The 14891-nt window shown below is 32.1% G+C and overlaps 1 long non-coding RNA gene across 1 annotated transcript; it reads left to right on the top strand.

Annotated features, from left to right (window-relative positions):
- Positions 1 to 1203: 1203 nt before the first annotated feature.
- LOC126975290 (uncharacterized) lies at positions 1204 to 5223 on the top strand. The gene is made up of 3 exons (XR_007731680.1): positions 1204 to 1661; positions 3623 to 3708; positions 5064 to 5223. It is a non-coding gene; the product is annotated as an uncharacterized LOC126975290 (long non-coding RNA).
- Positions 5224 to 14891: the final 9668 nt, after the last annotated feature.

The raw sequence follows: 14891 nt of genomic DNA, 5'->3' as shown, positions 1-14891 counted from the left end.
TCAATTTAAAATGTTCTATTAAAAATTGCTCGGTCCTTCAGGTCAAATTTAAAATACAGAGATGGTTACACACACTCACTAATGCAGACATGGAAGCTATTCTTAAAGTGATAGCTTAGCATTCATATAATGTTAATACTTTGTAACATGATTAAACAGATACTCACACTCACACACACACACACACACACACATATATATAGAGTGCACTTTTTGACCTTTCGGTTCATATTTTTAACCTTAGGATGTAAATTGGTTGCCTACAGGACAGGCTACGCCTAGTGTAGGGACCAAATGTAATGTAATATTATGTGATAAAGAGTCTGTATATAATAAATAAATAAATAAAATAAGAATTATCAAAAGAAATATCGAATAAGATCGAGATTAACAATCGGTATTATATTATGAAAATTTTACAGTAGATATGTAACCATAATACACTCTTAATTAATGTAGCATCCCATTTTATTAATTGCAAACAAATCATTTATGTATGTGTAATATGTATCGTCATCAGCATCCGCCGGAAGACGTCCACTGCTGGACAAAGGCCTCCCCAAAGATTTTCACGACGATTGGTCCTGTGCTACCCTGGTTGGATGGATGATGATGGATGGAATGGATATGATGAATGGATGTATGATGCAATCGAAAATTAGTTAATTTAATTAATCTAATTAATTTAATCCAATCACAAGATGGACCGACGATCTGGTCAATATCGCCGAAATACGTTGATTAATATGTATATTGCACTAATATTGTGATGGAATAAGTCATCATTACACATTTTTATGAGCGTGCTTTGAAGCTATTCCATGATTTTATAACTAAATGGTTCATATTATTTATAATTTTCTCTTTTAGATAGTTAGATACACAATTATAGAACATAATAGCCTTAAGCAACAAGTAATCAATGTAAAGTCTAATGCAATTTTAACAGCGGGGTAGCTCAGGCCATGTTGGTAATTTATTTAATGACATAAAAACAAATTATGACTTCATTCTAGTTGGTATATTATACTAGTTACATCCGGCCACTCTTAGCTGTGATTCAACTATATATATTAGGGCGGTCGCCACAGCTATTGTTACCATAGCAACAGTAAATATGCCAATCAGCCTAGCGAAACTCTCTAAGAAAAATCCAATTCACTCGATTGTATGAAACGTGCAGTCATTGATAGATTGATAGATTTATCTTTATCATATTCAACATGTAAATCTAAAGTGACAGGGCATATAGTTCGAGTAAAGTCCTCCAATGGCAACCACGTACTGGACGACACAGTGTTGGTAGGACCGCTACAAGATTGACTGACGATCTGGTCAAGTTCGCCGGAATACGTTGGATGAGGGCAGCGAAAAACCGAGCGTCGTGGAGACCTTTGGTCTAGCGGTGGATGTCTTCCGGCTGATGATGAAAGGCCGGCAACGTATCTATTGATCTCCGATATTGCGGATGTCCATGAGTGCATTATATCCTCCACCTGCTCGGTCGAACGATTACTCCCATAACTATATCTTGGTATTATACAATGAATACTCTATACAACTTACAGTGTACTCGTTAGTTATCTATCCATAGTGTTTATATTTCTGATGAACGACTGTGCACTGAAAAAGCTCCCAGTTCAATAGCTTATCATGTTCTGGTAAGTAAAAAATGCATGAACGTACAACAACCTATAATAATGTTCAGTATCGGGCACCGATTACGCAGATAACTTATAATCTTTGTGCTATAGTTAACGATCATTTGAGCGGACGGCGTAAATTGTCCCCCAGGGGTGAGTATGGTAGCTAAAACATTACGAGCCTCCAACATAAAATTGTACAAGCTGAACCCATCCTTATTGCTTAAACAATATGCTGAAATTTCCGTGGACGTGAAGTTCGTTTTAATGTTATTTTGTTGCTCGTAAAATAAACTTTTATGTTTAAGCGCAAGTATGCAATCAGTAAGTGACAGAAGTATTTAAGTCTCTATTTAAATGTCAATACCTTCAAATTGACCAGTGTAAGTTGAACATACGTGGCTCTGTTATTTCATTTGGTATTTGTAATTGCACAAAAAATTTTGGAACCAAAATTAACATACACATATAAATTACAAAAATACATATTTGTACTAAAATTTTAGAAGTGTAAGTATATAATAACCTTTCATGAAAAAACGCGATTCTAAAAGATTACAGATTACATTCTTACACAAAATTTAATATTATATTAATTTAGCCATTGTTGAGACTTACTGTACATTAATGTTATATTTAAAAGTTAAATATATTTATTCAAAGTTCATGTTCATATTCATTTGTGTGATTTTTTTTTAATAATTAAAAAAAGAAAAATTCTCATGTATATTTATTGGTATACATTTGTTAGTTTTCTCTATATTTCATCTTTTCTATTTTATAATTAGATTATCGTTGGATTTATATTTTCCGTAAGTATGTCTGGAAAATGTTGCTTTACTTTAAATGCGTTTAAGGCATTACGTACCAGAATATGAATCTACAAAGTTTGGTTTGACTTTACGAGTCAAAATGTCTTAATTCGACTAGATTTCCATAAGATAATAATCCCATTCCATTTGAGAAATACAAACACATTCAGATCGTAACAACTTTCCGTTAATGTTTGCCCCATTAAAATACCGTGAAGTAAAAAGAGAATTATATTGTAAAGACATAATTGGCCGTTCTCAAAAACAATGGTGCTACTGCCAGAGGCAAGGAACAAATGAAGCATGCTCGCACGTATACAGAAACCAGTATTAAAGACCTTCATACTACCGTACAAACTATACTTCATACAACCAAAACTACTGGCTTAAGACAACCGAGGTGGGTCATGCTAGAATTGCCGTATGTACGTACATAACAACAAAACGCCACGTACGGAACTAACATGTTGAAAATACTGTTCAGAGTTTTAACTAAAGGAAAATTGGACTATGCTGTGGACTTTACTGTTACAGCTTCCTCTAAATAAAGCTTTTGCAAAATATTGCTTTAATTCTGCTTTGTGGTGCTTTTATTTTGTTCCTTTAATGGAACAGGTACAGAATATTTACTAACCAACTCGTTTATGGAGCATTACATTGTTACCTAGTCTTACCATTCACTGGTATAATACCAATTTTTCAGAGATTGACGTGAACTATTCACAATAGTCTGTCTAAAATAATTTATTCACTTAGGTTCGAAAATAGTTTAGTAAATGTCAATGTTCGATGAGACAAATCAGAAAATAGTTTACATAATGAAAATAAAATTAAGCACACAAAAGGATATCAGGGAAACCGGATGCATAGAGATCTCTAGACGTAAAAATCTCTTAGACGTATCGGTTCCGGAATATAATGTCCGGTTGATGATTCTCCAAAGTGGCTTTGCATAGTGGAAAGGTTTTAGCGGATTGCGTGGTTGTAAAAAAGCGGATATCGACGTGATCCGGATAGAATTTTGCATTTGATGGGTTATCCTGTGGTGACATTTGGCTACTTGTCTTATTTTGAACAACTCTTCTCAGCACTCTCCATGATATAAGCGGTAGAAGATGCAAAGACTCCACGTCTGTTAGCAACCCTAAAGTACTAAATCGATTATAGATGTATTGATCGCCGGAGGTTCGAGCCGCTCTTCGTTGTAAGATGTCAAAAGGATGAAGCTAGTACTGGAGAGCGTGGGTCCAGAGGTGAGAATATGATAATAGTACCATGACGAATTTGCACCTTATATATTTACAGGTGGTGGCAGCCATTCAGGAATATATTTAATTTTGTATGATATGTATTTAAGTGCACAATTTTTTTCTATTTATACGACTTAATGTGAGTTCAGCTGACTGAAAATTAATGTTTATGTTGTGCTCATTAAAGTACGGTCATAACTGTAACTGAATAGACTCGAATTTTGGAAGACTAGTGCCATACAGATTATTTAGTATTGTTTTATTTTCTTTTTGCTTATGTACTTAAGATTAAGCTAATATTTTTTTTCTTTAACTTAGTTTCGTTTGAATGTGTGGTTAAGCTTTTATAATAAATATTAATAAATTCATTTTCGTTTTCTATCATTCATTTTCATAATCATAACTCTATATAATATATATATTTACTATAAAAAATATATATATTTTATTATAGTATAAAATTTGTTTCTCTAAATATATATACACATACATTACGGCTAATACTAATACAATATAATGCTATACTAATACATCATGGCTAAACACAAACACACGCACGTGTGTGTGTGTTTAGCGCATATGCTATGCGTTGATGATGAAAATATATTACATTATACAAAGTTCATGTCAATATAAATACTTGCTGTGTATAAATAATATATAATATCCGTTAGTTTAAGTTAAATTATTATAATATATCAATATTTCATACTTCAACGTTTTATGAATATCCCTATTTGTTATTTGGAGTGCCATTACATTGGGACTTTCGGTCCTTGTCAAGGGCACCAGATACGGATTGATGTTGAATGAACTAGACTTCCAAAATTAAAATATTATATATTATTCACTAAATCATAAGAGTTTGTACCTATTCATACCGAAGGGCACATTAATTGGCAAATAAAATTAATAAAATTTATAAATCAGTGACTCAGACCATTAATTGAGAAACGTCTGTAAAGTTCTGTCGACAATTTAAGATTACAAGTTATTGGAAAATCCCAAGTAAAATTATTCAATATAAATTTTAGATTGGTATTTCAACGTTAAAGCTCTAATCGTTGCAGGGAATTTCTGTTTTCATAACAGACATCAGTTTATTACTTTTATGTAACAAAATATTAATACAAAATTTTGTATTAGAACCGTATTAGAACGAGTGACCCGCCCCGGATTTACGTGGACAGATGAACATTGGTATTGAATCAGTGTTTTTGATGGAGAGCATGTGGATAAGATTAAAATGAAAAACAGATGTATGTTTACAGTACTTGACATCACAGACCAATTCTTACCTTAAAATTTACTTTAAAATAATTCATTATTTCAACCTATCAACAGTATTTCCATTTCAGCCGGAAGACGTCCACTGCTGGATAAAAGTTTCCCCCAAAGATCACCATGACAATCGGTCCTGCGCTGCCATCACCCAACATACTCCGGCGATCTTGAAGAAATCGTCGGTCCATTTTCAGGGCTACCTAAACTATGTCTTCCGATAATATGAAAAGATCAAAAAGAAAATACCCATAAGAAATAAATGCTACATAGGTACTTTTTCCTTATTTTTATTATTTTGAATGAGGATATATCATTACAATAAATTTCACGAATGATAATGATGATTACAACAAATTTATGTAAGAAAACATATACAAGGGACGTATAATTCAGGAGTGATCACCAATTATCAATTGTTTTTTTTTTATTATTTATTACGTGACAATGGATGCGAGTCCATAGTTTATATATTTGAAAAATTATGAATGTTACTACAATTCGCTACAAAACTCTGTTTATTAAGTTATTATAATATTTTATAAAAGAAAATTAAAAATTGCCAACCGACGGGGACACTTTAAAGAGGCTGCTAATTTACCATAGCTCGTACAAACCATACCACAAACAAACAAATGAATGGAGAGGATGATATATGTTATTAAGTTGAAGATTAAAATCTTAAACATATAACAACATAACCTAAAAACATATTTCATACCAAAATATTAAAGAAATGTTAATGAGTTAGTATATTTCACTAGAAGCTGTGTGGTGTGTACTATTTTTCTCTATAACCGATCGGACGAGAGTAAGGAAGAAAATCATTAAAATATTAATGCCTGCCTGACATTTGCGGCAAGGGCGAAGGGAGAGACATCATGGGCTTTCAAGTTTAAAATTGATGCTGGAGAAACGTACTTTCGACTAAGGTACAAGAAAAAAAAATATTCAGGCAAATCTATGTTATAGGTAATTTATAAAAACAACTCTTAAAATTAAAAGAAAAACATAATAAGCCGTGCCCTTTCGTTAATTTCCTTTCTATAATCACTCTTTATTTCAATTATTCAACCTCCGATCAAAATTAAATCTTATTCCACTTAAATTAAGATCCATTACAAATTGGATGAAATCAAATGTTAAGTAGCATTTTGACTTGAATTCAGATTTGATCTATTGTACACCTGACAAGGTTCGCGGTTACATTGAAATACTGAACAAATGGAATACTTATATCTTTCTATTACTCATGAGACACACGGACGATTACAACTTATCGTTTGTTAACTATTTATACCAACTTTAACTCTCTCTCTCGTCTCAATATTGTGTCAACTCCTAACATAAATATTTAATGCTTATTTTTAACACATGACTTATAGCGTAATTGTGAAATATGTTAAATAGAGACTGAATGAAATTTTTGGCAGTAGCCAAACACTGCTTGACATCCAATTAGCTGTCACTAATCTATTTTATCTCATCTGTGGTCAAGTGCACCCCACATATCAATTTGAGTTTTTCAAACTGCGTACGAAATAAAATAATAAAAAGAATTCAAATTAACTCTTAGCTTCTACAAGACCATAAATTTGAATATTTTCTAAAAATTTAATCAAAATCAGTCCCATCGTTTCAGATTCCATCATACCATGGGACGATATCCCAGAAACAAATCAGGTTTTACTCAACCTGTCAATATAATTTATTCATTATTTAAGCTTTATAATAAAAAAATCACTATCTATATAACAGATCAATCATAATATTGAGTAAATAGGAGTTATAATAAAAAATATCTTAAAAAGTTATATAAAGTTAGTCATTTTAACAAGCTGTGTGTCACAGTTTCATCAGCCATATTGCAATAGTATGATTAGCGTATTGTAAACGACTACCGTTGGGCAAGGTCGGCGTAATACATTGATGTATAATGAGATATATTGTATTTAGAATGCTTTTGTTATCAGATACAAGTTAGTGTTGTGTAAGGTCTCATATCTACGAATAAAATAATCATTTTAATATCGTATGTGTTTAGATTTGCAAGAGCGACATCTTAAGAGATTTCCTAATATGCAAATATTGGGGTTGAGCAGGTTATCAACTGTAAAGTAGATCCTGTAGATGAAGCCACAGCCTGAGAGTTGAACAAAGCATACAAGATTTCATGAGGATACGTCACTCGAACGGCTGGCTCAGTTAGCAAAGCATGGAAAGCGAGAGGTCGTGGGTTCGAGATCAACATCGTACATAAAATTTTGTTTTCAAATTTTATTTGTGTATTAAGGCCAGAAGCGAGTTATCCCTTTAAAAACATAACAAATTATTACTGTATACACTATACTGTCTAAGCTTGATTAGCGAAAACGGGATAGGGAGTGAGGAAACTCTATATGTGACAGCGATAGTCAGGTCTCTTCAACTTTAGACAGACTTTAGAAGTGACAGTCCAGGAACCGCTCTTAGAGAGAGTAATTTATCACATCTATACTTCTGCAAGAATTATTGTTCAAGCTCAAACTCAAAAGTTTTTTATAAATGTAGGTCGAATCAATTACACTTAAAAATATCAAACCGTGGTTTATAATACGAAATAGTTGAGTACAACTATTTTTGAAGTAAGAACTCTATAAGGCGTTTTGAGTAATTAATTTAGAGGGTCCTAGCTCAATTTCTATTTGGTGTGCTAACACAAATACTACTAATATTAGCTCTACTTTTATATTATCGTTAATATACGATACAGATTCTTTAAAGCTCAATAAATTAGGGAAAAAACTAGATTAGATGGATTGAATTGATTGAAGACGAATCTTAGCGGAATTTTCACACAAGAATGCTCACAAAATTTGAATATTAAAAAAAATATTTTTAAAGCATGTTTTCTTATGTTTAAATTAAATATGATTTTTTAGATTAAAAAATCATATTTAATTTAAACGTGTATTAAAATATTATCAAAAACTGCTTCACGGGAGAAATAGGCTCCGATGTGGTACTCAAAATCTAGCCGGCATCCTGTGCAAAGGAACCTCCCACTGTGAAAAAGAGTAGTGGAAAAGTATTAGATAATGTTGAACTGTTCAACCTTACAAAACAAAAGCATGACCTTCAACTAAGTTATACTTAAAACATCTTATTATTATTTTATTTGCCTTACCGGAATAAGATAATTAAATGAAATACAAGTCTAGAATTAGTTGCAGATTTGTAGAACCAGCCAACTGTGAGCGTGGTCAGTTAATGATTTTATAATCTGCGAACTATTTTTTTCTCACATTACAACTTAGTAACGTTGACAAAATTACATTATTTTGCGATTGTCAAGGGGAAAATTGATGAAAATGACACTGTCATTTGTAAAATTGCGATTGTTATTTGCAATCTTGTAATTATGATAATTAAGGTAATTCTTGGCAATGTAAAAACTTTATCAATGTTTCAAGTTGTGAAATAGAATGATACTAAGAAGTTATTCAGAAGTTAATATCAACTGCTGTATACGGGGTCCCATAACCAAAGAGTACACTTAGATATATTTGTTAATTTCAAATTAAAATTAAAGTACTTTCAAAGTCATAATTATCTCTTTTATGGAAATGGAACGGAATCGAGTATGTCACCTGTTAGTAAGTGATTGCTGCCCGTACTAACTTGAAGCACTAACGTCCGTTCCCAATATTCAGTCTATCTCTTACTTGAGATAAAAATCATAACTATCGTTGACTTCTCTGTCCCAATAAACTTATCGGCGGTAACTCACCTTAACCGTACACGCTGTCTGTCAATGGGACGACGTATAGCTATAATATAAAGCCATTAGATTATTCACAGCTAATTACTGACAATTAGGAACGGCCGTAAATGAATAACACGAACACTGGCGGCCTAATAAATTAGAACTCTAAGCCTGACATCTATAGAGCCTACTTAGACTTTGACTCTACTACCTGACTATGATAAAAAGCGAACTTGAATTTTCCAATGGGTCTATCTTAAGCTCAGCATAATTCCAGCTGTTAAATGACTATAAAAACGAAATCAAATATTATGCTAAATTTACACTCAGCTGAGTCTTACGTAAGTAAAATCTGAGCAAAGTCTAAGTATGCTCGATAGATCTTTGCTTAAGACTGCGCGAGGAAGCTCGTAAGAGCCACAGTCATGATCATTGATAGAGTTATTTGACAATTGGTCGTATGGCACCCAAAAAATTGGTAATGTCTTATGGAAAAATTAAGAATGTAAGCATGCGAATGTGACCGTTGTGTTGGTTTGTTTAGCGACCACAATACATCGCACTAACGAGTTGAGTGTCTGAATAAAACATTGCAGGTCTTTCGGCCTAATTGTTAGGCTGGCGCGATAAAATAATGTGTAATTATTTATTTTAAAAATATGATATTATATAAAATATGAAACATTACATATTGTTCAATTAAAGAACCATCCTCATCAAGTATTTGTTTGTAATATTAATATTATGTCAAATCATATGCTTTCTTCAATAAATTGAAAATTTTCGAAAAAAAAGTAAATGTCCTACATTAAGATAATTATTATTTCAGAGCATTATTTGCAGTAAAGCTAAGCAAGATCCAATGCTGATTTTTGTGACAAACTATATTTTATCATTTGCAAATATGCCTATCATTATGTTCTACATACAATAATAAGACGATTATAATAATTGGATGTGCTCTAAAATAATGTTAAGTGAATGCGATAAAAATAAAGAGAGTAAAAATTTCCTTTTTCATTATTTTACCATAAAATGCAAAATTACGAAATATAGCTTGAAATCCTAATACTTTGTGTCTGACAGGATGAATGGAGATACCATGTTACACCTTAGCTCCTCATTTTATATATTGTCTCTTCAGCAGTATTTGATTAGTGTTATATAACGTCCCGGAATAGCAAATTATCGCAATCTGTATCACCACTCCACTGAGTTTTGTGATATGAGATACAGTTGCTGTCAAAAAAATGGTAATTCCCACACACATACCTCTTTTATTTTTATTTTCATCAGCTTCTCGTCTATTGAGGTCTGCATTTTATCGCTTATAACTTGTACCAAACAACTGAGGCAAAGCATTTCACTTTGCACAATAGACTCGGTTTGGCTGTAACCTAAATATCGGATTGTGCTACCACAACCGCTCTACGGAAATGTCGCAGTTTATTCGATTGAATAAAATATTTCGTTGCGGTATACGACGTTAACTTCCTGTAATGGCTTGATTAGTCTACGTTCGCTAGTTACAATAAATTGCAGCTTGTATAAGCAGTTTAAGGGAAAATGTCTTTCTCCAGCCCTGAAGGTGTCTAGTTTAGTTAGCTGGTACACTTGACTTAGCTTGGATAATATTTGTATGCAAAATAGATTACTTGTTTTGTGTTTGTTGTCACTGTTATTTCTGTGCAGTGATGGAGAAACATGTCACTGGAAATCAGTTGTAATTAGCAGTAGTAGAATTGTTTGTACAATTTTTTTTATTTACAGCCGTTTTTAATAACGTCTGTATCCCAATTTTAACTTACTAGAGGTAGACAAATCTATCTTTTTACGCTTACTCACATTTCAGTAACCCATCGACAGATAGCAATGGACTAAAACTAATATTATAACTATATTGGACATAACCATGGATAGATTGGATCTTGTCATTAAACGATAGATAGATACGTTATTGAAAACGGCAGTAAATGTGTATGGATTGATGAATCTACCGTACTCAATTACTCTTGTATAATATTTATTAGTATACATTCATTCTTTTGACTTACTCGTTTAAGCCGTGGAGTATTTGACGTTTGAGTATTATTGTTACATCACTTTACATTTATTCTTTATATAATAATTTGTAAAACTATGAAGCTATAAGATTGAGAAAGATTAAAAAAAGAGTGACAATGAGGTTGTTGCCACTGCTACCCATTAAAGTTGAATTTTTTTCTGAAGTCGTTGTTGTTGGTAAAAATAAAAAAACACTTGCCATTCATATGTGTCATTTCCTTGACTTAGATGTGAATAAAGTGATTTTGATATTACAATCAGGTGCCAAATTTACGAAACATATAACCCGCATTTGGCAGCCCTTACTTTAATTGTGAACAATGATCTGGAGTTTTTTGAATAATATAGTAATCATTCTCAAATTCTCATCTGAGTAGGACTGAACCCTCAACCCATCACCCGATTTGTATAAACTTCCGCTTGGCCAACGAACTGGTCATAAAAGGACAATAATTAAATTATATTCTTTACCAGTGGGAGGCTCCTTTGCACAGGATGACAGCTAGATGATTAAACCACAACGGTGCCTATTTCTGCCGTGAAGCAGTAATGTGTAAATATTATTGTGTTTCCGTCTGAAGGTAGTGAAACGCTAGTGACATTACTTAGCAAATGAGACTTAACATCTATGTCTCAGGGTGACGAGCGCAGTTATAGTGCCGCTCAGAATTTTTTATTTATTTAAAAAGTTACAAATTTACATAAATATAACAGCAAACCAAAAATGGCGAAGTTTTGTTCGATTTGCTAACACGAGTTGATTACCATCAGCTGAAGGTCCTCGTCTCGTCAATTATTGTCATAAAAAATATATTACAATACACTTTTATTTTAAAATCATTTATCAATTTAAATTTACAGTATCACAAAATATACAATTCTTATTCATTGCATTTTTCTCAACCATTTTCACAAAAATGGCTTTTTTACATAATAATGCGCAATTTGCGCATTTTTCATCTTCAATTTCCATAATTGTTCACTATCGTTTAATATTTAAATTATTTCACAACGAGATGACTTAAAGCATCGTTAAATCTCGACATCAACTGCGTCTAAGCTAACCTATACTTACTTGCGTATTAAATAAATTATTGATGTTAATAGCACTTCATTTGCTGGTTGGAAATTAAAGAACAGTCGTTAATAATTGCATTCTATATTTACCAGTTATTTTTGTCATCACCTGGGGCTGTTATACTAGTTTGTGATCGCTTTTAATGCCGCCATGATCTTCGTCATGCATCAGTCTCGTTGAAGAATGCCATTTACGACACACGATTATTTCGTATATCGTGTCGTATGTGCATAATATTTTATCTTTACTAAATCTTTGTCGGTTAGTTTTGAAATGATACCTATGGGATCAGTTTTATATTATTTTCATTAATTTACAAAGGATTTTCACCAAAAAATTCATCCATTGTAGTATTTATATAGGATATCATCAGAATAAAATGCTTAAGTTACAATTAAATTTCATTAATTGTATTGGCAAAAATTAAAGCACCACATATTATAGTATAATAAACTCAAAAGTATATTATAACTTAATAGAGATTTAATTTAATACACCTCTTATGCAAATCTTATACCTTTAATATTAATAAAATACTATTATTTATATATAGTGAGGGGTTAAGACGGTGCTTGTCCGCTTGGGTTGTTTGGTTCTAGACGCGAAGGTATCCGGCTCAGTCACGCGTGTGGAATGTAGGAACCTGCTTTTACATTTAGCTTGGCACCGACTTCATTGGCATATACTAAATAGTATTTTTTGAGTAGCTATGGGTAGGCATACGAAGGGTTCCGCGTGCCTGAAACAATATAGATTCCATATTTCACGTTCTTGTGGGACACTGAAATATCGTGAAAATCGTTTGTTGTTTATGAGTGAAAACCCAATTTTTGGCAAAACGGGCTAGTAATGATAATATATGATTAAACTAAATGAAAACTCGTAAAATTGTAGAGCACAAACTATAATAACATCATCCACGAAAACAAAAATATTCATAAAATCAAAACTACTGGGTCAGACTATGTAAATTTTTATGGGACCATTTGGCATACATTCTGCACCAAACTTAAGAATAATCAAGGAAATCGGATCATAAATCTCAGCGTAACCTGTGTACATACATAAAAAAAATACCAATCGAATTGAGGACCTCCTCCTTTTTGAAGTCGGTTAAAAATATAATATATTGTCACAGAAGAATAATAAGCACTGTGAATCGCCCTTACTGACACACAGAAAACGATACAGACACGATTAAAAAAAGTCGTGTTCAAAGTCACAATAAAATCGTATAGTATAAAAATAGAAAATAATTTAGCGTACTAGTTAAACAAAAACTGTCGGAGAACTATTTTAATAGCCTGCATTGTTTTCTTGTCCTTCGTAACCGACAGGTGTTGAATGAAGCAGATTTCTGAGGTTGTAATTACGACGTAAAAAATATGAAAGATGTTTTAAGCTTATATTGATAATTTTATGTTGATAAAAGTGATGATCACTTTTTTTTTATTAGTTTATTTTAAGTCGCTTTCTGATAACAAAGATTATCAACTACTACAACTAACTTTTATACATTGTTGTAAGTTTTAGTTAACTTAAGAAATTTTACAGTTTTATACCAACTATCTTGATCCAAGCAATCTTTTAGGTTGTTGGGAAGTTCACCAATAATGATTTTTCTGACAGGTATGACTGACAATCTCCTAGTAGGTGTGGTACACAGGTAAATCGTCCCCACATCGGCATTTTGGTCGACTGCTTTTAGTAATTAAGTGTATGTGGGTTATATTAGTGTAACATATACGTAACCGTGTAATGTAAACTTTTTATCACTGGAGATCTTACAAAAACTGACTGTCTTATTTTAAATAATGTTTTAATAGTTTATTTTTCAAATTCTTAAACAGACTTTTTTATTGTTTAGGGCTCGCAGATTTTGGTAAGATAATAACATCAGTGATGCACATTCACGAATAGTAGAAGACTATCTTACGAAGAGTTTGGAACTGTCGTTATCGATATAAATTATCATTTTTGTAATTGTAAAGTTATTGAACCAGGTAACAAATACTGGATTCAAATTACTGTTATTAATAAGTTAGGATAACACATTAAAATTCACACTACTTATTATATTGATATTTTAAAGTATAACAGCTAAGATAATATTATTGTTTTATTAAATATTATAGGTGTTAATCCCTAATATTATAAATAGGAATGTAAGTTTATTTTTTGACGCTTTTACGCCGGAGCTACTGAACCGATTTTGACATTTTATCCCGGAAAATCCATGATTCCCGCGGCATTTCTGAAAAACTGAAATTTACGTTGATGACAACTATACGTAAAGTAGGTTTAGTTTGCCAGAGCAATCTTCTTCGAAATAAAATTCATAAAATATGTTGGGAACGGGAGCAAAAACGGGAACCGGAACTGGAATAGGACCCGTGATAAACTTCAATTCCAAACTTACTTATTTATTACTTCTAAAAACCCTTTATCTACGTGGACGTTGTCGCGTGCATTCACTAGTATTTGATATAAATAAAATAGCATGAGTAATATATGAGTAAAATGATATAAAAGAAAATCAATATTTATAATAAAATAGAAAAACTCTTTGCAATGTCGAAATACGAGCTTATTAAAATGTTTTTTTAACAGTACTTTTTTAATCAGCTAAAATTTTATGCTTTATTCTAGAACTCGATCGTAGCGACACCTCAAATATAAATATTAATAGTAACTAACGTACAGAATGATTAATTATACAATTCTCTACTTACTGTCATAAGTAAAGACATTCGCGAGAACTCAACAATTAGTTCAAAAAGTTTCTATCCCACAGTAAAACTAAAACAAACATATTTCCCTATAGCCGTATTATTTTGTCCACTACTATTTATACCAATAACGGTGCTCTTTCGCTTATCGGTCCATTGAGTCACTTTGATTTCACGCTACTAAATTCTTACGCATTTTCGCTCGATATAACACCGCGTACTTTGTAAGTTGAAAGCGTTTTATCCATTCGATTTAAATTTTCGTGTAGCGTGTAAAACTTGCGATCAC

Source organism: Leptidea sinapis, chromosome 35 (genome assembly GCF_905404315.1).
Source record: "Leptidea sinapis chromosome 35, ilLepSina1.1, whole genome shotgun sequence".
NCBI classification, from domain to species: domain Eukaryota; kingdom Metazoa; phylum Arthropoda; class Insecta; order Lepidoptera; family Pieridae; genus Leptidea; species Leptidea sinapis.
The sequence above is the reverse complement of the archived record's forward strand: the minus strand, read 5'-3'. Positions and strand labels throughout refer to the sequence as shown.